The sequence below is a fragment of the Culex quinquefasciatus genome, chromosome 2 (genome assembly GCF_015732765.1).
Source record: "Culex quinquefasciatus strain JHB chromosome 2, VPISU_Cqui_1.0_pri_paternal, whole genome shotgun sequence".
NCBI lineage: Eukaryota > Metazoa > Arthropoda > Insecta > Diptera > Culicidae > Culex > Culex quinquefasciatus.
Genome location: NC_051862.1, coordinates 14,035,288 through 14,058,943, shown reverse-complemented (window position 1 = coordinate 14,058,943; position 23,656 = coordinate 14,035,288). Strand labels below are relative to the sequence as shown.

At 35.6% G+C, this 23,656-nt stretch overlaps 1 protein-coding gene across 1 annotated transcript in view; it reads right to left on the bottom strand.

The window, feature by feature from the left end:
* LOC6032291 overlaps positions 1 to 13,816 on the bottom strand; it is a 72,033-nt gene extending 58,217 nt beyond the window's left edge. Inside the window, exon 1 of the mRNA XM_038253926.1 lies at positions 12,906 to 13,816. The gene's annotated coding sequence lies outside the window, so the exon portion shown is untranslated. The remainder of the gene's footprint in view (positions 1 to 12,905) is intronic.
* Positions 13,817 to 23,656: the final 9,840 nt, after the last annotated feature.

Below are 23,656 nucleotides of genomic sequence, written 5' to 3'. Positions count from 1 at the left end.
ACTGTTCGTCATAAATGTTCAACCACATGCTTTGAGATTTCAGCTATTCAGAAGATGGGTCGAGAATAGATATATTGAAGGTCGAATACGAGGAGTAACAGTCCCAAAAGAGGGGCATAAGATGTTTTGCTTTTAAGGCTGAAGCATCTATATAATGTGTAATCTTATCCTAAATATAAATGTGTACTAGCTTCAGCATTGAAGAAAATATAAACATTCCCAATTTGATTTATTTTCTCTGGGATGGGTTTAAGTTGGTTTGGATGAAAGTATTATAAAAAAGGTGCAGGTGGTTATGTTCTACATGACCAATATGACAAAGAACTTTGTACAAAACTCCTAAAAAATTATTCTATTACATTTTATTTTTAAATCATTGCCTATTTATTTAATCCTGAATAATTTATTCTAATTAAATGTTTCCAATCTTTGGCACCTCTGTGGAAATAAATTGCCAAAACACGAAAATATTGCCAAAACAAGTATGGTTCGGAAAATGCCACGGAACCGGCCACCCTAGGTTGTGGTCACCACAATCAAAATGGTTATTTTCATGTCCAGTATCAAAAACCATGAATTTTGATACCCATATTGCCCCAAGTCGTATGATTCGATTAATGTCCTCCCGGTAGAACCTTCTCTAGGGCACTGGCCACTCCGGGTGTGGCCAATCCGGTCAAAATGGTAATTTTCATCACCAGTTTCAAAAACCATGAATTTTTATACCCATATTGCCCCAAGTCGTATGATTCGATAAATGTCCTCCCGGTAGAACCTTTCCCAGGGTACTGGCCACTCCGGATGTGGCCAATCCTGTCGAAATGGCCATTTCCATTACCAGTTTCAAAAACCATGAATTTTGATACCCATATTGCCCCAAGTCGTATGGTTCGGTAAATGTCCCCCCGGAAGAACCTTCCCCAGGACAATGGCCACTCCGGGTGTGGCCAATGTTCTACCAATGTGGTCCCAATCCCATTGCCCCAAATCATTCTGGTTTTCCGGTGACCTTCCTAACAATCTTCATTAGAACAGAATTCCTCCCAATTTGGTGCACATACTGTGTCGTTTAATGTGTGCGTGTGTGTGTGTGAGCAATAAAATTACCACCGTGGATCCGTCTTTGACGAAACCTCGATAAGCACTGAAATTTTCTGAGGCTAAGTGCTAGCTTATATAGTTCGCATGAAATGTGGCAACAGTGGTGCCAAACTCTCGCGTGAGAGTTTTGCGAAAGCAGGAGAGGAAGCAACATTTGCTCCGTGCTTTCAGCCAATCAGCAGCCTTGCATTCATTTTTTATTTTCATCTTAACTTTTAAGTACTTTCACAAAGTTTTATCAACTTTGTGAGGTAGTCATCTTGTACTTTAAGACTTCCCCTTTCGTTTGGTGGGTAAAACATAAAGATTGTTTGAATGGGGGGGAAGATATAAGCATTTGAAAAACGACAAAAAATCGTTACACTTTCGCTTTGCGAAATTTTGGATTGACACCCGTAGACAGTGCCCTTAGGACAAAGTTCTTTGTCAAAATATAGAAAAGTAAATCAAAAAGATGTATCATCTGAACAAGGTTAAAAAAATGTACAAAGATAAACCATTCTGCCAAAAAAGCAAGCACCAAACACAAAACATAACAATTCAAGGGTAATTGAAATGGTTTCAATATTGCAAAGTTTTCACTACAATCATGCACTTATCCGGAAGCCGTGGAAACATCAAGGCTAATTAAAGTGCAGCCTCGTAACAGTTTACAACCTGTAGGGGTAATCAAAATGATGACCCAAGGAGTCAGTATGTACGGTACAAGGTGCATACCATGTCTTTGAACTACTTTCGCTTACACCAGACGAGCTGGGCTGTGAAAACTTTGATAATTTCTCTCGTAGAACTATTCCTGATGGGGGAGAGTAATGTTTTTTGTACAGTAGAAAAAATATACTAAAATTTGTTTAAATTTTTGCAGAAACATTCTTAGGTTAGTGTTAAATCGTAATCAATTATAATAACAAAATCACTCGAGTTTTAAAGTTGCCATTGAATCATGAAACTGTGCCAGATTGGCAAGTTAAAGTTCATAAAAATGCAAAACAAGGCTCACCTTTACGCGATTGCACATTCCTGCTAATTGGAGTCCATTTCAAAAGTTGTTAACGACAGCCAAGGTCACCATTTCCCCTGATGAAGATCCTCCCTCGTGCAATTAATTATACAATTACGACAGTCCTTCTTTGGGAAGCGGCTCAACTTTTTTTTCTACAGAAAAATAAAACCCAGAAAAAACAACCCCTTCACGATTAACAAGGATTTGTGCAGTTTCATGGCGCTCTTTTTCCCAACTCTAACCATACAATTAAATCCACCTTTTTCCACTAGTTTGAAGTACCGGTGTGAGAGTTGGTGGGAAATTGATGGCCCCTAAACCGAGCCTCCCCCGACTAATAAGGGGTCGGATTAGGAGGGCGTCCCGCAAAAAAACAACCGTGAAAAATCTAAACAACTCCTCCCTCTTCCCTCTTTTTTCAGTGGGTTGTGGAAGGTTTTCCGGACAAACTTTCGAGGTTTGCCAGACCTAGTTTTGTTTAGTTGGTTTTCCCTCTGAAAGTTACTTTTGCACTCAACGAAAACTATCGTCGGGACTTGTTTGCTTTTAGTTTTTTTTTTGTTGATGTTTGCGATTTGCATTTTGCCATAGCACTAAACCATGAGGGAAGGGGGGGGGGGGCTCCATTTGGTCGATTGGATAGAGGGGCTGGAGTTGGGGGTGGAACGTATACCACATGACACAGGAAGGAAGTTGTTTTGTGGAATTTACTTACTGCACAGGAAGGACTCGGGCGAACATTTCATTAGACTGATTGGTGGATCATGTGTTGGGTGGTAGGTTTGAAAAGTTTTTAAGGACGGTTAGTTATCGTTACTTGAATTTATAGGTATTTGGTGCATCAATCATCCAATTGCCCATAAATTAAGGCAACGTTATTGACCTTTCCAGTAGCAGTTGAGTCGAAGGCATGTGTTTAATATGTAACTATTGTTTTGTCCTTTTAATTTTCCTAAATTTATGTGGAAAATTTTTAAAAATAAATTTTTTGATAAAAAATAGGCAATATGATATAAAACTAAAAAAAAATATGATGAAGAGTATGAACTCTCCTGTAATAACCGATCTTTTCCAACAAATTTAATTATTCAGGATCATCATATTAGTGTCCTCATGAAAAAAACGACTCCAGACAGAAAATCTCGTCCGGAAAAAAACATCGGGAAATTCGGGTGGGAGCTGAGAACTTTCCCGAGTGCTTTCTACTCCCACCGTGGACGAAACATAATCGCCGATGATTGACCAAAAGGGAGGGGGTTGGAAAAGCTCTTTGAATACTCTCTGTTAGCTCGCTCCACAACCCTCTTCCCCCGTCTGAGAGTGGCAAATGACCTTCCCGGGAGGGTGAAACAATTGCGCTGTTCTGGTGGGGGAGGCTGCTGCTGGTACGTGATTCGTTCTGGCGCTGATACTTTGGGGTTAAATTGTTGGAGGTGGAAAATGTTTTTTTTTCTTTTGAGACTCACCGAAACGATTGAACTTTTCGCTTTGTTTTGGACAGGTTTTGGAAATGAAATAGGAAAGTTTGCGTCCATCTTTGCTGTCGGAGAAAAGTCTATTAATTTTTAATAAGATTTTTTTTTTGTTTTTCGAACTTCTGCTGCGAACACAAGCCAAAATGTTGTAACTAGACATTGATTTTGGAAACGCACTCGATAAAATTGCTCAATAAGTGCTCGAAAAGCACTTTAGCTCAGCAAGAGCAAAGTTAAAATCTATTATCACCACTTTGGCGTTGATGATTTTATCGTTATTGAATATCGACATCCAAATCGCATCTGGTTAGTCAATAATGCTCAGTGAGTTAGTGTTCATGAATGTGTGCATTGAGCAAACGCAATAAATTTAGAAGTGGGTGGTGGTGAAACCTGTGGAATTGCAAGGAACAAACAGGGATGTTCCTGGCAGAAACTTCCTGCCCATCAGTATCGATTGTTGTCAGGGTTGGATGAACAGCTGTTATTGACCGCCCTGTGGAAAAAATTACGCGTTATTACAAAATTTACTCCAAGCTCAAAACTTGTTTGAAAAGCAGAGTTAATTTAAAAAATTTAAATGAATTGAAAATAAAAAAAACGTTTATCCGAGCAAAGTGCAAACAACGTAGTTTGTCCAATAGGGTGCCCAAACAAAACGATCCCATGTTGGTTATTTACAGCACCTGTGCCTTATTTGAGCCAAGTTGATAAAGATTATCCTATTTATACTCAAGGTTATAGTATTATAGTTGATGAAAAAAAAGTCGAACAAAAATATAAATATTTTATGAAATCTTAAATAACTTTTTACGATTAAGTTGTACAGTTTGGTCTGTTCGGCATGTTGTAGAGAAAAAATCCCTTTCAATCATAATTTTAAGAACTTTTTATTCATCGTAAAAATGATTTTTCCCATTTCTTAACTCTTTTTTCCCACACAAACTTTACTCTTGGGTATTTGTTCTTAATTTGGTCAGGGGGTGTCCACAAATGACGTAATTTTCAAAACGTCCATATTATTGCCCCACCTTCCTCAAAGAGCTTGGCACGCTAGTGTGAACAAGTTCAAGGTAATGCGTAATCCGGGAATCTAAAAAAAAAAGATGGAAGAGTCTTTTCCATTGAAACGTTTAATTTTATCCTATGATAAATTAAACGTTTCAATGGAAAAGAGATCTGAAATGCATTTATTTTGTAATTATTAGTTAAAAAAGTTATGGTTTTAAAGAAAAGAAAAAAAAAACACTTTGCTGAATAAGGAATATTACAAGGAATAAGGAAATATCACAAATGTTCAAAATATTTAAAAGCAATCTTAAACATGCTAAAAGTGAATTTGAACGCAAAAAATTACATGGGTAATGTATTATGTTGATTAAACTTCTATTGTTATATATAAAAAATGTTTGTTTTAAATGCGTTTTTTGCTACACCACAAAGTTGTCAAAATTTTATTTAAATATTTTACGTAATTTTTTTTAACGCGATTTAAAAAAAAGATAATAAATACAAAACAAATTTGCGAATTATTTTTTTTAATTACAAAAAAAACCTTAAAATATCAATCCCAACTTTCTAATTTTTTGAGCTAAAAGTATCACATTTTTACAGTTGATGATACCGAAAATTCGCAAAATAGTTGAAAATTTACAAATAGTCTAAAAGTTTCCTACTTTAAAATGTATTTTAATTAGTTTACAATAAATTGTTCAAATTAGTATCATTTATAATTGTTTTCAGCAGTAATTATTTCCCCCCCCTGATTTTGCTGGGCATCTTGAAAGCCCTCCCCCCTCCCAGGGGGGGGGGGGCAAATACCTGAAATACAATCAGTTATGGCCTAAGAACACGGACAAAAAAAATCCAACATTTTTTATTTAGTTTTTTTTAACAATAAGGCCATTGCAAATATTTTTCAAAGTTTATATTTATCGATTTTGAATAAATCAGGGGGCAAAAAAATTGTTTTTTTTTTCAAAAAACTTCAAAATTTTAAACGATTTAAGAGGCCAACCAACTGAAAACAATTTATCTTCAATTTTATTTGACATTTTTGATTCGATCTCTTGTTGCTGGAATCAAAATTTGGTAAGATATATTACTAAATAACTCACTTTTAACCATCTTTTTAAAAATCAAAGTGGAAACTATTGATCCAATTTTCAGTGATACCATTATGATATTTTATCTCACTTAAAAAAAAAAAAAAGAATTTCTAAACCACGACTAACAAAAATTTTTAAACCCTCATCTAAAAAAAATTTACTAAAATATGAGTACACTTAATAATAGTCCAGACTCGATTATCCGAAGTTTTGATTAGGGACCATCCACAAACCACGTGGACTTTTTTGGAAATCTCACCCCCCCCCCCTCCTCATCGTGGACAATAGTCCATACAAATTAAAAAAATGTACAAAACAATGAAATCTGAAGTCTTTTGAACAATTTTGATTATTTGTTTTATCAGTAATTTGTTTTTGAGCAGAAAATAGCCATTTCAATAACAATTTTTTTTTCCATTTCAATAACAATTTTTTTTTGCCTGTGTCCCTTTTTCCTATAGTGGACCCGGGTCCATAATCCGATTGTGGACCTGGGTCCACTATAGGAAAACTATTATTTTTATACCAAATTTAACCGATATTTGGTGTTTTGATGCATGGTTGAGGACTTATGATAGATACAATGAATAAAAGATGGATTTTCCATCATAAACAAATATGTTTTGTTAACAAATTTGGCTTACAACAACAAAAAACCTAACAGACATTTAAACAAATTTATTTCCGAAAAAGATCAAAGAAAACGTTTCGAAAACATTAAAATGATAAAAAAAGTAATTTTGATGCAAATTTTTCCATAAAAATTACATAAATAGTTGACCGAAACAAAACAATAGATTTGTTTACAGCTGCTGATAAAACTACGCATGTTTATTTTCAAAAAATGTTTTGTTATTGATTTATTATTATAAAATATCATTTCAAACTTTGATTATGATGCTTAAGTTATGAAAAATTAACTATAGTTTTTTATTAATTATAAATTCTAACGGCTTCAGTATTTTTGATACTTTTAACATGAAAACAGCTATATTTATACTCATAATTGAAAAATATGCAATTAGGTTGATTAAAACAAGCATTTATTGTATGTTTAAGAGAAACTTTTGCATAAATACACAGTTTTCTTCATTTTTGAAGGTTAAATTAACAGGGGTACACTTTCGTTGTCCTATATTGGACTCCCCTAAATTTAGCTTGAAAATGAGCAGTTCTTCGCTTTATTTTAGTATAGTTAATCAAACTTACATTATTTCGACTTACTGAAGTTAAAAAACCAATCAAAAAATGATTGGATAGTTAATTCAATCATAAAACAGAAATGCTGTTTTGATGTGAAAATGCTAGTGGCCATGGCTGATTTCAGAAGTCGAACTCAAAACACTTATTTTGCCAAAAAGGACAATTCAATGTCATTCAACACTGTTTTAAATGATGCTGGACATGCCAAATAAAAGATTTGCAGACAAAAACATGCTTGAAATTGGGATTTTATTGATTTTTTCTTTAAAAACCCTTCAGAGGGTCCACTATAGGAAAGGGGTCCACTAATGTATAACGTACCCTAAGTTAGAGTTTTGCCACCACAATTTAGTAAAATTTGAGTTATTGATTGCCTAAATCATTACCAAATACTCTTTTCAATATTTCATCACCGCCATTTTGAGTCCCATCTTGGAATTATAATTTCAAAATCACAGAGCAAACACAAGAAAGTATTTTTTTTGTGGTTCGATTTTACGAAGATTCGATTTACGAAGCGAAATTTTTCCGAATTTAGCTAGTCGAGTGTGGGCTATTGTTTTCAATTTCTTTTAACTTGCTATCTAACCTTTAACTTTTTTTTTCAAAATAATTATTCTGCTCAAGCCCAGCGTTCAAACACAAACCGTCGTTTTAGGTTACATCGCAAATTGCTTCCCTTGCCAGAACCAAACCAGGCCCCCGCGATCCGTGCTGGGAACAACCCACTTCCTGAATGTGGGGGTTATTTTTAGCCGACAGCTCAGAACCCGGAACCTGTTCTACCGACCACTCCACAAATCGACGTCGTCGTGCTATCTTGTCGCACCCGCCATTTTGACGTTCTGGGAAAAACGTGTTAAAATGTTTGACCTTGAACAAATAAAAACGAAAGCACGCAATGTAAACAATAACAATGCATTGTCCCGAAGTTTGGTTGAAGTGGGTTGCTGGAGTCCCGAGTTATAATTACAAATGTTTACGGCAGTCTAACTTGTACGTGCGTCAAACGCGTTCTGACCTGAAATCCCTTTGGCCAGTTGTCGCACTTGCACCAACTTTCAGGGAGTGACAAGATTGAAACTGTTTTCATATGAAGAGTGACAAACATTTTCGGAGCCTTTTTGGTTTGCATTGAATATCTCAGGATTGATATCGAATTTTGGGGATCTGTGAAAGTCAAAAGATGAGGCATTGTGAGCTGCACAAAATGGCGTTCATGACTCAAATTGGCCCAAAATGCACGTACGACAAGTTAGCACGACGGCGACGAAAAGATGATGTGGCCGGTGGGTTGTGGACCTGGGGAGACGGTCCTTTCGAAGGTCCCTCCTTCCGCTTTCATTACTGGCGGGGTTGCAAATTTGGGTGTGTTCAAAGCAATATCGTTCGATACCAATCAGAATACGTCGATGGAGGCATATATTGGATCTGTGAAAGGGTCGGCCCACTTCTGAATCCCGTGTGATGATGTGCCCTTCGAAAGTTACTGAGTTGTACGTGTAAACATGGCTGTAAACATTTTTTCGGGATGGGTGGATTACTCCAGCATTTTAATAACTGTGGACTGTTATTAACACATGGGAGTAGTTGGACGTTGATGACAAAATAGAAGATCATAGACAAATAGACAGTTGAGGTTATTTTGTATGAAGTGACTTTAATATAAAAAAAATCGATATCTGAATGTCTCTGACCAAAGCTCGACTGCATTCAACCTACACCACACCTACATACGATACATGCAGGATATACAGAAATAAACATGGGATTATTCTGTGGGGAAATGGCTTTGGCTTTCCGAATCGATGGTGCTGAATTGGTGTAGGTTAGGAAATGCTAGAAAGCCCCGTGAGTGTTCCCCGAGTTTCATGGTAATGACGGCGAGAAATGTCGATGAAATGGGCATAAAATGCCCATTGAGCAGAGAGAACGGGACCGTTGCGCTGCAGGTTGTGTGTGCCCGAGTGTGGAGGTGTTGAATATTGAATTATATTGTGGGCGAGAGAGGGTGGCCATTTTCAACAGGTGTTTTTGTTTTTGCCGGAAACTGTGGGGCAGTTGAATCGCAGGGTTTGATTTCAATTTCGATTTTGAATTTAATTAGGATTGTGAAATCGTGTTATGAAATTCGATTTGACAGGTTTGAAATCTATTTGATTTAGCAATCATTTCCCCCAGTTCAAATCGCAATTTAGTATGGATTTGCCAAAGACAACATCTTTTTCCAATCAAATTTACTCAAGCGACCAAATTCGTCTCCCCAAAAACACAAAGACTCTTTTGTCTTTGTTTTCACACTTTTCCCAGCTGGGAAAAGCAGCTTATCGCCTTGAGGGGTGGGGGCTTTTGATTACTTGACAATTCTTCTCTCTTTAAAAGGGAAATTTTCCTCGGTGAGTTGTAAACAACAACAGCTTTCCGGCTACCGCAATCACCACCATCACCTGGGGTTTTCCTCCCACACGAAGAACGAGAGTGGAGTAATAATTGCGAAACTGTGTATTGTTGAGTGAAACACAGAAAAAATAACACATTTGATATCAATTATTTGAAATTTTAAGACATTTAAAAAAGTCTAACTTTTTTTTTTACAGTGTGCGACTGCGGTTTGAAGATTGATTGAAAAGTGGAGCAAAATTCCAATGATTAAGAAAGGCATTGTGGGTGGACGATTGCTGGGAAATACACCTCCACTCGACTTTCTGGGATAATGCCGGCTGGCTTGTTGGTTCTTGGAATGAATTGTTCGAATTGATCAGAAAAATTCATTTCCCGGCATAGTAGAAACTAATTGAGTTGATGGAATTCATGCAACGGCAAAGAATTCAGTTAGCTATGAAGCTTCGTGGTATTGCAATTCGCGTGGGTGGAATGTGTTAATTAAAGTGTTAATGCTAGTACATATTTATAGCTTTTTTAGTTGAACAATTTATGCAAGACAATCAAATGTTGAAAGGGAACGAGCGTTTTGATTCATGTCAATTGGAGATGTTGATGAAAAGAAAGACCAATGAACGATTTTCCGGATACTCCATAGTGATTAAAATTGTAATATTCCGAAAGAAAAGAACGGTGCTGAAATTTTCAAAAGTTCAAAAGTTCCGTTATGTAAATATTCGAAAATGTGTATCTTGAGATGGGTTTTTCCGATCGATGCGTTGTCTCCAGGAAAAATATTGGTAATTTAGAAAGAAGTGACTCTTAACAAAATACTACTATCAAACATAATCAAAATATCATAAATTAATGAACATATTTGTTCCGTCTGTGGACTCAAAATTCTAAATTTGCAAAAAGCATTTTGCAGTGAATGCTGAATTATTAGCAATCAATTTTACAAGTTTTGGAAACGACAATGATAAATTTAATAAATAGTTATTTATTTGCCTCCTAATTTAAAAAAAAAATGAAGGTGTTGGAGACAAAATCTTGAATTGAAATTTGCAATGGCCAAAGCTAAATGCCAAAAATCTTTGGTCCTATAAATAGGTTAATATGTTTAACGTATTAGGGGCAACAAGCTAAACAATTTTTTTAAGGAGAGTAAGATTTTTCTGAGATAATGGAGCTGTAATAAATTTTTCAAAGATTATTTTTTTAAAGGTAAATCAAATATTTTAGCTTCGAAAATCGAGAAAATTTCGAGTAAATTTTCAATATTACTGAAAATATGATTATCTAAAAAGAAATATTTTGTTTCTCTACTGTTACTTCGCTTTTTTGGTTCTACGGAACATATGTTACTTGATGTGTACAGTAGTTTTTTATAAAATTAGTTGTTTTTTTTATATTACTTAAAACATTCTTAAAAACATTAAATCGATAACCTTCTTTTACCTAAGTACAGGTTTTTTTTTAATATTTACATTCTACTTTTGTTTGGCTCATCAAAATTTTGAAACAAAAATGAAAATAAAATGATTTCGATGTATTAAAACGGTTTATTATAAATGGGTAATTCTCTACCAACTCACACGAAATCGGGAAAATTTGCATCGACCCCTCTTCAATTTGCGTGAAACTTTGTCCTAAGGGGCAACTTTTGTCCCTCATCACGAATCTGAGGTTTGTTTTTTGATATCTCGTGACGGAGGGGCGGTGCGACCCCTTTCATTTTTGAGCATGCGAAAAAAGAGGTGTTTGTCAATAATTTGCAGCCTGAAACGGTGATGAGATAGAAATTTGGTGTCAAAGGGACTTTTATGTAAAATTAGATGCTCGATTTGATGGCGTACTCAGAATTCCGAAAAAACGTATTTTTCATCGAAAAAAAACGCTGAAAAAGTTTAAAAATTTTCCCATTTTTCGTTACTCGACTGTAAAATTTTTTGGGACTTGTCATTTTATGGGAAATTTAATGTACTTTTCGAATCTACATTGACCCAGAAGGGTCATTTTTTCATTTAGAACAAAATTTTTCATTTTAAAATTTCGCGTTTTTTTAACTTTGCAGGGTTAATTTTCAGAGTGTAACAATGTTCTACAAAGTTGTAGAGTAGACAATTCCAAAAAATAATGATATACAGACATAAGGTGTTTGCTTTCAAACATCAAGAGTTATCGTGAATTTACGAAAAAAAGTTTTGAAAAAGTTGGTCGTCGTTGATCATGGCCGTTCATGGTCACCCGCGACAGACACGGACGACGAAACAAAGAGAAACGCAAAAAGTAACTTTTTCAAAACTTTTTTCGTAAAATTGCGATAACTCGTGATGTTTATAAGCAAACTTCTTATGTCTGTATATCAAATTTTTTGTAATTATCTGCTCTACAACTTTGTAGAATACTGTTATACTCTAAAAAATACCCCTGCAAAGTTAGAAAAAAACACGAAATTTTGAAATGAAAAATTTTGTTCTAAATGAAAAAATGACCCTTCTGGGCCAATGTAGATTCAAAAAGTACATTAAGTTTCCCTAAAAATGACATATTCCAAAAAATTTTACAGTATAGTAACGGAAAATGCCAGAGCTTTAGAACTTTTTTAGTAATTTTCTCGATGAAAAATACGTGTTTTCAGAATTCTGGGTACGCCATCAAATCGGACGTCTAATTTTACATAAATTTCCTTTTGACACCAAATTTCTATCTCATCACCGTTTTAAGCTGCAAATTATTGAAAAACACCTCTTTTTACGCATGCTCAAAAATTAAAGGGGTCGTACCGCCCCTCCGTCACGAGATATCAATAAACGGACCTCGGATTCGTGATCAGGGACAAAAGTTACCCCTTAGGACAAAGTTTCACGCAAATTGAAGAGGGGTCGGGGCAACTGCTGTGTGAGTTGGCGGAGAATTACCCAAATGCTTTTTTTTCATAATGACGCTCACGTCAAATTAATGAAAATTATTGATTTTGCATGGCAAGTCTTCGTTGTCGTGCTACCTTGTCGTACGTGCATTTTGGGCCAAATTGAGTTGAGAAAGTCATTTTGTGCAACTCACATTTTTTACCTTTTGACCTTCACAGAACCTCAAAATTTGATTTCAATCCTGAGATATTCAATAAAAAAAATCCGTGCATTGTTGACACTCTTGATATGAAAGAAGTTTCAATCTTGTCGTGCTATCTTGACACACTCCGGAAATTTATGTAGGTGCGACAACTGGCCAAAGGGATTTCAGGTTAGAACGCGTTTGACACACGCACATGCTCGTTATTGGGTTTCGGCTTGACATAATTTTATGATTTTTGTGATTCAAGCTTTACTTTGGTAGTTTGAAGGGGGTTGTGGAGCGTTTTGGAGGGTTATCAAAAAAGCATTGACCAGTCCTAAATCCTCTGAAAGCTGCTCCCCTTGCTGGCTAGTTTAATGCATTATGAATGTTTGATGTGCCTCGACAAAACGCCTCCCATACCGCACGTATAACGCTCAACAGAATGCCCATCATCGTCCATGAACTTGACGAGGTTTCCGTCACAATGCTGTCGCAATTTTTAAATATGTATGACGCCGTTTTTCTTTCAGAGCATCCTTTCTTCGACAGCTCTAGAGAAAACTGCTGGCTCACCTCAATAGTGTTTGCTGCTGCTGCTTTTCTCGTGGGGTCGTCCTGGGGGACTCGTTCAGCGAAGTTCAACGTTGCAGTTTGCACTTTTATTTCCTTCTGCTCTGAACCGGGGGTAGAATCTATTACTCAGCACAATTTAGCACATTGGAATCTACGCCACCGCGCTACTATTTCTGTAATTTATCGATCCCATTCGCACTGTAGCAGCTTCAGCTTTTACACCAGTTTGAACTTTTCCCATGCGAGCAAGGTTCTGCTAAATCACTACTGCTTCATCCATCGTGAACCGGATCCGGATCTACCTTGTCGCAGCTTCTTCCCCTCACTCACACTCTCTCTATTACTGAATCTCGTTGTTTTGAAATGGATTAAAAAGTCTCCGGGCGTCGGACGTCTGGTTCACTTTGCTCACAGGTCGCGTCCTGGACAAGCTTGGAGCTTCGCAGCTCAAGGTTCTCCCACTATTCACTCCTTCCTTTGGCTATAGTTGCACCAGTTCACAGTGTGTCACCTACGCAGCTATTGCACACAACCACACTTTTACATTGCACAACACGAGCGCGCTGATAAGGGGTTTCTCGCTGGCGAGATTTCTCTGGAACTGACCCTGTCCCTCTGTGAATCCCAGCTGAGCTCTTTCAGCAAGCTCCAAACCTTTGACTTACTGTTGTTCCTAACGGGAGTTCTGCTCCAGCGACGGGATTCCGTTACAGTCAATTAGCGTTAGCATAAATCTTAAATATCCCAAAAATTTCCTCACCGGAAGGTATTACATAAATTTACAACAACATTTTCTTTGCCAACACTCTCACCCCACTATCCACCTGCTGATTCCTCAGTTTCCTCTCGTGGAAATCGTGGGAAAACACTTCCTACTCGTTCGAAGGCCAGACTCAGACTGAACGCATCGGTCGCAGGTTGGCACTGTTTTGATCCTCCAAGACCCGACTTGGCGTCATTGTGGTCGTCGTGTGTGGGAGAGAGAATGTCCTTAAACTTGCATGCAAGTTGAACGGTTTGCCACCGAGAGAGGAGAGCGTTTACCTTGTTTTAAATTGCAGTGGGTGGAAAGGGTGGTTGGGGAGTTCAGCTGTTCAGTTGGAGCTGAAGCGTGCGGTCCACGAGGATGATGGTTTCTTGGTGCTTGGAGCTGCAGCGTCCAGGTTTAGGACGGTAAACGAAAACATTGCGCTCATCTTTGGATGAGTTGAGGGGGAGGGGATTTTTGGGGGTGGTAAGGAGGGTGAAACTGGTAGTGGCAGTGGCGTCATCTGGTGTAAATGGTGGAGTTTGTGGATTATTTCGAAGATTTTATACAGCAAATTAATTACACAGCGAACCGATAATTTTCGAAAAATCTACAGTTGCATTCACTTGGAAAACTTATTTTGATTAATTTCTATCCTTAGCAAGGCATAATTTGTAACCAGTGGTTCGGTTAGCTTCAAGAGTGGTGAGACTGTTGTTCCGCGACGCGTAAATTAGCATGCCGAAAGGGAACCCTGTGAAAGCTGGAGAGCGGAACATCCCCACTCGAGTAGCTGTCCAACGGCAATGGACGCTACCAACGCTGCACGCTGGAGTAGTTGCGCTAGTCACCACCAGAAAGCGCCACGAGAAGGACAATGGATTCGCTAGGGCGAAATAGGATGAGAATGGGGCGAAACGGGAAGGATGGATGAGGTTGAGGATCGCTGGAGAAACTGCGCCATTGGATCGGTCACTTGCCTGGTAATTTAAGAAGTGGACGGTCGAAACAGCTACGTTCGCCGTCAAGTGAGAGTGAAGTGGAACCGGCGCGGAAGACCGGAAGAAAAGGGTCCGTCGATCGGAAGATCCGGACGAGCTGCAGGAGAACCTGCGCAGAAACTGGACAACCAGGTAGAGGACGATCCCAAAACAACAAATCCCCGCAACAGCCAACCCATCTCCTTTCCGCCATCTTCTAACGCTGCCCCATTGTGCCCTACAGACCCCTCGGTGTGTACGCTTCGCGTACCGATCGGCCAGCCCAACCCTGGGTGCCGGAAGCCCGTGTGACCCACACGACACCCGCAGTGTCCCCTACGGCGATCGTCACGTCAGACGATCGCAACTCTACCCGTTCCGGTGTGGGAACTGCCGGTCGCGACGCCGCCATTTTGTTCCGAGGAACATCCCAGTCGCGACCATAACCGCCACCGAATCTGCCATCCGTTACAACCCGACGACGCCGGAAACCAGGCAATCCGGTGGACTTGTCCACCGAAGTCCTGGGTCCGTCAACAAACCCAGGAGCGTCGAGGCAGAAGGCGAGGAGAGGGTCCGAGTACGAGCTCAAGCAGCTGACCGTGAGCACGAAGAGCAGAAGAAGGCGTTCCGCTCCGGTGAAGTGTGTCCCGGATGCGTGGAGGCGACAACGACGGCGAGTAGCAGAAGCCGGCGAGAACGAGCAGCGGCAGCAGTGACAGTTCCGGAAAGGGGCCCCAAGGAAAAAGGAAGAAGAGGACGTGTGAGGTAGGACTAGGATAAGGAAGTGGGAAGGACAAGGAAGTGCAGCTTGAGTCTGCCAAATAAAACTATCGCGCGAGTACCGCAATAAAGTGGGAGTTTTGTTCAACGGTATTAGCAGGTGTTTCCCTTTTGTGCCGAATTCGGATTAACAGGCCGACCCTGAGGTGTTTTAGTAAGGGAGGTCTCATTATTGCTGGAGTTAGCCGGCCATTTGTTATAAATTTGTTCTCGCCAACTTATGTTTTAAGCCAGCGGTTCTCAACCTGGGGTACATGTACCCCTTGGGGTACCACGAGCTGTCTCAGGGGGTACCGGAAGACAAACCCCGTAATGGCGGACATTTGAATTTTTTTCCCAGACAAAATATTTGAGAGAGGAAAAAACAAACAAATTAGAAACAAAAAATTAACGCAACATTTTTTTTGAACATTATTTAATTCAATATGTGTTTGCTAATCATTAAATTTGAAAAACAGCTATTTCGCATGATTGATTGATGCATACAAAATGGGGGCTGTCCATACATAAGTGCTATGAATATTTTCAAAAATCTGTACATTGAGATGGCATTTTCTGATCACAAATCTTTGGCAATGTTCATGATAAGGTTTTCCTAAAAACATGTTTTTTTTTAATTGTTGGCTAAGTTAAATGATTCTAAAGAATCGACAAAACACACAGAAAACATTCAGAAAAAAATTAAATGAGAAAAATCGCTTGCATTCGATAAGAGATTTCATTAATTTCAATAAAGTGTACCGTTTATTTAGTTTTTGTTCATTTTTTTCTTTAAATTTTTGTCTCAAATCTGGAAAGAAAGAAATAAACTACCATCTCTTAAAACAATTCAATAGGTTGGAAAAAGATTCTAAAGTTTCATTATTTATCATTATTTTTTCGACCTGTCTTTTAGTGTTGCCAAAAATTATACTTAGGAAAAAAAGTTTTTATTGTAAATGTTACCCAATAAGGTACCTAATTTTTAATTGATCTCATTTTCAATGCTACAAAAAAATGAAGTGATTTTTTAAATAAATTTTTCTATTTTTATTTCAAGATCAAGACTTTTCTTCAAAATTATCAAACAAAACACTCTGTACGAGTAAGGACCGGTTGGACGGCCGGAAATGAAACACGACGGATTCAAACTAAAAACTCCTTTCTTTATTCGTCCGATCGCGTAGGGTACGTTATCCATTAGTGGACCCCTTTCCTATAGTGGACCCTCTGAACGGTTTTTGATGAAAAATTCAATAAAATCACAATTTCAAGCGTCTTGTTGTCTACAAATCATTTATTTGGCATGTTCAGCATCATTTAAAACAATGTTGACTGACATTGAATTGTCCTTTTCACCAAAATAAGTGTTTTGAGTTCGACATCTGAAATCAGCCATGGCCACTAGCATTTTCACAACAAAACTGCATTTATATTTTATGATTGTATTAACCATCCAATCATTTTTTGACTGATTATTTAACTTCAGCAAGTCGAAATAATGTAAGTTTAAGGATCTTTACTAAAATAAAGCGAAAAACTGCCATTTTCGAGCAACAATAAGGGGGGTCCAATATAGGACAACGAAGTCCAAACTTTTCCAAAAGTGGACCCCTGTTAATTTAACCTTTAAAAATGAAGAAAACTGTGTATTCAAGCAAAAGTTTCTCTAAAACATACAATAAATGCTTATTGTTATCAACCCAAACGCATTTTTTTTTTCAATTATGAGTAAAAATATAGCTGTTTTCATGTTAAAAGTACAAAAATGCTGAAGCCGTAAGAATTTAGAATTAATCAAAACTATAGTTAATTGTACTTAACTGAAGCATCATAATTGCAGTTTGAAATGATATATTATAATAATAAATCAATAACAAAACATTTTTTTAAATAAACATGCGTGGTTTTATCAGCAACTGTAAACAAATCTATTATTTAGTTTCGGTCAACCATTTATGTAATTAATAATGAAAAAAATTGCATCAAGATTACTTTTTTTAATTATTTTTTTGTTTATAGTGGTTTTTGAAACGTCTTCTCTGATCTTTTATCGGAAATAAATGTGTTTAAATGTCTGTTGGATTTTTTGTTGTTTAAAGCCGAGCAGTTCTCTAGGATTTCGGTCATTCGATTTTTTTTGTATTTTTTAATCCGACTGAAACTTTTTTGGTGCCTTCGGTATGCCCAAAGAAGCCATTTTGCATCATTAGTTTGTCTATATAATTTTCCATACAAATTCGGCAGCTGTCCATACAAAAATGATGTATGAAAATTCAAAAATCTGTATCTTTTGAAGGAATTTTTGATCGATTTGGTGTCTTCGGCAAAGTTGTAGGTATGGATACGGACTACACTGGAAAAAATAATACACGGTAAAAAAATTTGGTGATTTTTTATTTAACTTTTATCACTAAAACTTGATTTACAAAAAACACTATTTTTAATTTTTTTATTTTTGATATGTTTTAGAAGGCATAAAATGCCAACTTTTCAGAAATTTCAGGTTGTGCAAAAATCACTGACCGAGTTATGAATTTTTAATCAATACTGATTTTTCAAAAATCGAAATTTTGGTCGTAAAATTTTCAACTTCATTTTTCGATGTAAAATCAAATTTGCAATCAAAAGTACTTTACTGAAATTTTGATAAAGTGCACCGTTTTCAAGTTATAGCCATATTTAAGTGACTTTTTGAAAATAGTCGCAGTTTTCATTTTTAAATTAGTGCACATGTTTGCCCAGTTTTGAAAAAATATTTTGAAAAGCTGAGAAAATTCTCTATATTTTGCTTATTTGGACTTTGTTGATACGACCTTTAGTTGCTGAGATATTGCAATGCAAAGGTTTAAAAACAGGAAAATTGATGTTTTCTAAGTTTCACCCAAACAACCCACCATTTTCTATCGTCAATATCTCAGCAACTAATGGTCCGATTTTCAATGTTAATATATGAAACATTTGTGAAATTTTCCGATCTCTTCGAAAAAATATTTTTGGAATTTTCAAATCAAGACTAACATTTCACAAAGGCCAAACATTCAATATTACGCCCTTTTAAAATGTTTGTCTTGATTTGAAAATTCCAAAAATATTTTTTTCGAAAAGATCGGAAAATTTCACAATTGTTTCATATATTAACATTGAAAATCGGACCATTAGTTGCTGAGATATTGACGATAGAAAATGGTGGGTTGTTTGGGTGAAACTTAGAAAACATCAATTTTCCTGTTTTTAAACCTTTGCATTGCAATATCTCAGCAACTAAAGGTCGTATCAACATAGTCCGAATAAGCAAAATATAGAGAATTTTCTCAGCTTTTCAAAAATATTTTTTTCAAAACTGGGCAAACATGTGCACTAATTTAAAAAAATGAAAAACTGCGACTATTTTCAAAAAAGTTACTTAAATATGGCTATAACTTGAAAACGGTGCACTTTATCAAAATTTTAGTAAAGTACTTTTGGATTGCAAATTTGATTTTACATCGAAAAATGAAGTTGAAAAATTTTTACGACCAAAATTTCGATTTTTTGAAAAATCAGTATTGATTAAAAATTCATAACTCGGTCAGTGATTTTTGCACAACCTGAAATTTCTGAAAAGTTGGCATTTTATGTCTTCTAAAACATATCAAAAATAAAAAAATAAAAATAGTGTTTTTTGTAAATCAAGTTTTAGTGATAAAAGTTAAATAAAAAATCACCAAATTTTTTTACCGTGTATTATTTTTTTCCAGTGTAGTCCGTATCCATACCTACAACTTTGCCGAAGACACCAAATCGATCAAAAAATTCCTTCAAAAGATACAGATTTTTGAATTCTCATACATCATTTTTGTATGGACAGCTGCCGAATTTGTATGGAAAATTATATGGACAAACTAATGATGCAAAATGGCTTCTTTGGGCATACCGAAGGCACCAAAAAAGTTTCAGCCGGATTAAAAAATACAAAAATTAAAATTGAAGAAAAAAGACCGATTTCGTAGAGAATTGCTCAGCCAAATTTGTTAACAAAACATATTTGTTTATAATGAAAAGTGAGCAAAATCCATCTTTTAATCATTATATCTATCATTAGACCTACACCATGCATCAAAACATCAAATATCGGTTAAATTTGGTATCAAAATAACAGTTTGCCTATAGTGGACCCGGGTCCACAATCGGATTATGGACCCGGGTTCACTATAGGAAAAGGGGGTCCATAACAAGGCAAAAAAACTTTTTTTCCAAATGGCTATTTTTCTGCTCAAAAACAAAAAAACTGATGAAACAAATAGTCAAAATTGTTCAAAAGACTTCAGTTTTCATTGTTTTGTATAAAGGGTTATGAAAAAGTGCTTAAAATATTGAAAATTTGTGAAAAATGTGCTTCGGCTCTACTAGGGGGTCCATTAATGGTTAAAATACCCTAGCGTCTTTCCAAAAGACTCCTTGTTTACACTTTTCTATCGCGCGCTCAATCACGCGCCAACGAACTGTCAACCTGCCCAGGGGTGTTCGTCATCAAAGGGGAGAGTGGGGTCGGTTGACCGGAACACACTCTTTCGAAATATTATCGTGGTGTTGTTTAAAATGTTAAATGTTCAAAAAAGCAGTAAAGATTTTTTTTAAGAAATGTAAAATATTTGATTATTTTTTGATTAAAAATAGTAACAACTCGAAAAATTTCTCTTTATCAAAAAGTTTTTCAGTAAAATTAACAATATTTTCATTGTATTTCAGTAGGAAAAAAAATAATTGAAGAAAACTACATGGGTATTGTGTGGCCTACCCAGTACTTTCTTTGAAACAATTCTAGATACAAGCCTCAACTTGCTAACAATATTTTTCGTTATTTTAAATGTCCAATAGAATATTTTTTCACTTTTTAAGTGTTTTTGAAAAACCCTGACTCAATACGGTTTCAAAAACACCTAGGAAGCAAAAAGAAAAGAAAATTAGGTCCAAAAAATTCCAGATTTAGTTTAAATTCTATCAATGTTCCCCGAGTTATAGTTGCAGAACATTTATAGTTTTTTTTCTCCAAAATTTAATTTTCTTATGCAAAAAATCCGATATTTGGAATTTAAAAGAAACTCCTATAAACGAAAAATTTCATGTTTAAAAACTAAGGGGTACCAGCAGCTTAAGCAAAACGAAAAGGGGTACCTAGCCAAGAAAAGGTTGAGAACCGCTGTTTTAAGCCATAAAAGGAAATTTTCTAAAAATTTTGAAGGAAATATTTTTTTCAACAGGTCCTAGAAATTTATTAACATAATTTTTAATAATTTCTCTATGGGTGTTTTTGAATCTGGCTTCAGTAGGCGAATAGTTCAAAAAGTACTAAAACGCAAAAAAAAATGGTTATTGGACTTTATTTTTAAATAAAATATTTATTGTAATTTCAGTAACTTCACATATAGGACCTAACATAAGATAATATTGCAATAAATTATTTTAAAAAAATAGATCATAAATTTTCTAGCAAGAAGTGCGAAAAAAATACATTTGAATGTAAGATTGAAATTATTTAACCCCCTTCTATTATTTTTGGAAAATCTCTTTCCCATGTTTAGGAGATGTGGGTTTGGTATCTTCGGGTAAATTGAACGTTTTTTGACAAGAATACTCGCTGAGCGTTGCTTTACGAAATCAGGCATTTTTAAATATTTTTCAGAGGTAAAATTATTCATTTTTTTGACACAAAATCTGTCACCATTTCCTGATGAATATTACCATCATTTTTTTCTGTGCATTCAGAAAAATAGGTACACGTAAAATCAAGACTATCATTTTAAAATGACCATTTTTTTTAACGTTATGCCCTTGAACATTTCGTGTTGATTTACATATTCTAAAAATATCAGAAAATTTCACAAATGCATTTTTTTTACAATGAAAATTAGACCATAAGTATCATTAGCAAATGAGGGACTGTTTGGTTTAGATTTGAGAAGCTTAAATTTTCTGATTGTTTTTCTGTTTTAGATATAATGGATATAGTTTGATTTGAATGTTTCACCAATCAAAAGTGCAGCTTACAATGTACTTACACAGACAATAAAAATTATGGTAATATTCATCAGGAAATTGTGACAGATTTTGTGTCAAAAAAAAAAAAAATGAATAATTTTACCCAGAAAATGATGAATTTTAATCAGTTTTTGTTAAATATTTATCAGGTTCACATTTTTACACATTTTTTATGTAATTCTTCATGAACCTCTTTGGATAAATCTTCTGTTTGTAACTTGTTGCATAAACTACTATTTCGATTGCTAATTCAGTGCTAAAAATGAATAAACCGTGGTAATATTTCTATTGGGTACACCCAAAGTTAAAGAACGAGGGGATAGTCCTCACGAAAAGAAACGTGAGGAAAGTGCTATTTTGCGAGAGTATAGTCCTCTCACGTGTTCATTCGTTCATTGGAACAGTTCATCCTATTGAGTGGCTTATATGGACAAATGACCGCCACTTAGTCACTGAACCATGGTGGCCCATAAGGCAAAGGCACGGTTCAATATGCCGAAGGTCTTGGGTTCGAGTCTCGGTACCGGTACTTTTTTTTATAAATGAACTTTTTTTGAAGATGAACCCATGAGAAAAGTACTCTCGGAAATTTCGGCATTTATCCTCTCCGTCCGCACACAGTACCATTTTACTACCGAATCGTGATCTTTATCCTCTCGTATGCCGATGTCCAGTTCTGGATGTAGTGGTACATATTTTGTGTCAGGAAAGGAATTCTGATATAATGTCAATTTTTCAGTCTAAATTGTGGTTATATTACATCTTGTAATGTAAATTTAAAGATGTAATATTCAGCCGTCCATTAATTCTATGAGATTTCGGTCATTCGTTTTTTTTGTATTTTTTAATCCGGCTGAAACTTTTTTGGTGCCTCCGGTATGCCCAAAGAAGCCATTTTGCATCATTAGTTTGTCCATATAATTTTCCATACAAATTTGGCAGCTGTCGATACAAAAATGATATGTGAAAACTCAAAAATCTGTATCTTTTGAAGGATTTTTTTGATAGATTTGGTGTCTTCGGCAAAGTTGTAGGTATGAATATGGACTACACTGAAAAAAATGATACACAGTAAAAAAATGGTGATTTTCACTTTTTGTCACTATAACTTGATTTGCAAAAAAACATTATTTTCATTTTTTTAATTTTTGATATGTTTTAGAGGACATCAAATGCCAACTTTTCAGAAATTATCAGAATGGTTAAAAAATCTTTGACCGAGTTATGATTTTTTATATTCTGCTTTATTGAATTTTGTTGCTACGACCCATAGTTGCTGAGATATTGCCATGCAAAGGTTAAAAAACAGGAAAATTGATGTTTTCTAAGTCATACCCAAACAACCCACCATTTTCTAATGTCGATATCTTAGCAACTATAAATACGATTTACAATGTTAACACATGAAACATCCGTAAAATTTTCCGATCTTTCCGAATACAATATTTTCAAAAATTTTAAATCAAGCCTAACATTTCAAATGGGCGTAATATTGACTGTTTGGCCCTTTTGAAATGTTAGTCTTGATTTTAAATTTTTGAAAGTATTTTTTTCGAAAATATCAGAAAATTTCACGAATGTTTCATGTTTTAACATTGTAAATCGGACCTATAGTTGCTGAGATATCGACATTCGAAAATGGTGGGTTGTTTGGGTGAGACTTAGAAACATCAATTTTCCTGTTTTTTAACCTTTGCATGGCAATATCTCAGCAACTATGGGTCGTATCAACAAAGTTCAAAAGTGCAAAATATAGAGAATTTTCTCAGATTTTCAAAAATATTGTTTCCAAAGGTGGGCAAACATGGGCACTTATTTAAAAAAAATGAAAAACTGCGACTATTTTCAAAAAAGTTACCTAAAAATGGTTATAACTTGAAAACGGTGCTTTTTATCAAAATTTCACTAAAGTATTTTTTGATTGCAAATTTAATTTTACATCGAAAAATGAAGTTGAAAAATTTTTGCGACCAATATTCGTTTTTTTCTTAAATCTGCATTGATTCAAAAAATCATAACTTGGTCAATGATTTTTTTCCCATTCTGGAAATTTCTGAAAAGTTGGCATTTCATGTCCTCTAAATCATATCAAAAAATAAAAAAATAGTGTTTTTTTGCAAATCAAGTTTTAGTGACCAAAAGTGAAATTAAAAATCACCAATATTTTTTTACCTTGTATCATTTTTTTCAGTGTAGTCCATATCCATACCTACAACATTGCCCAAGACATCAAATCGATC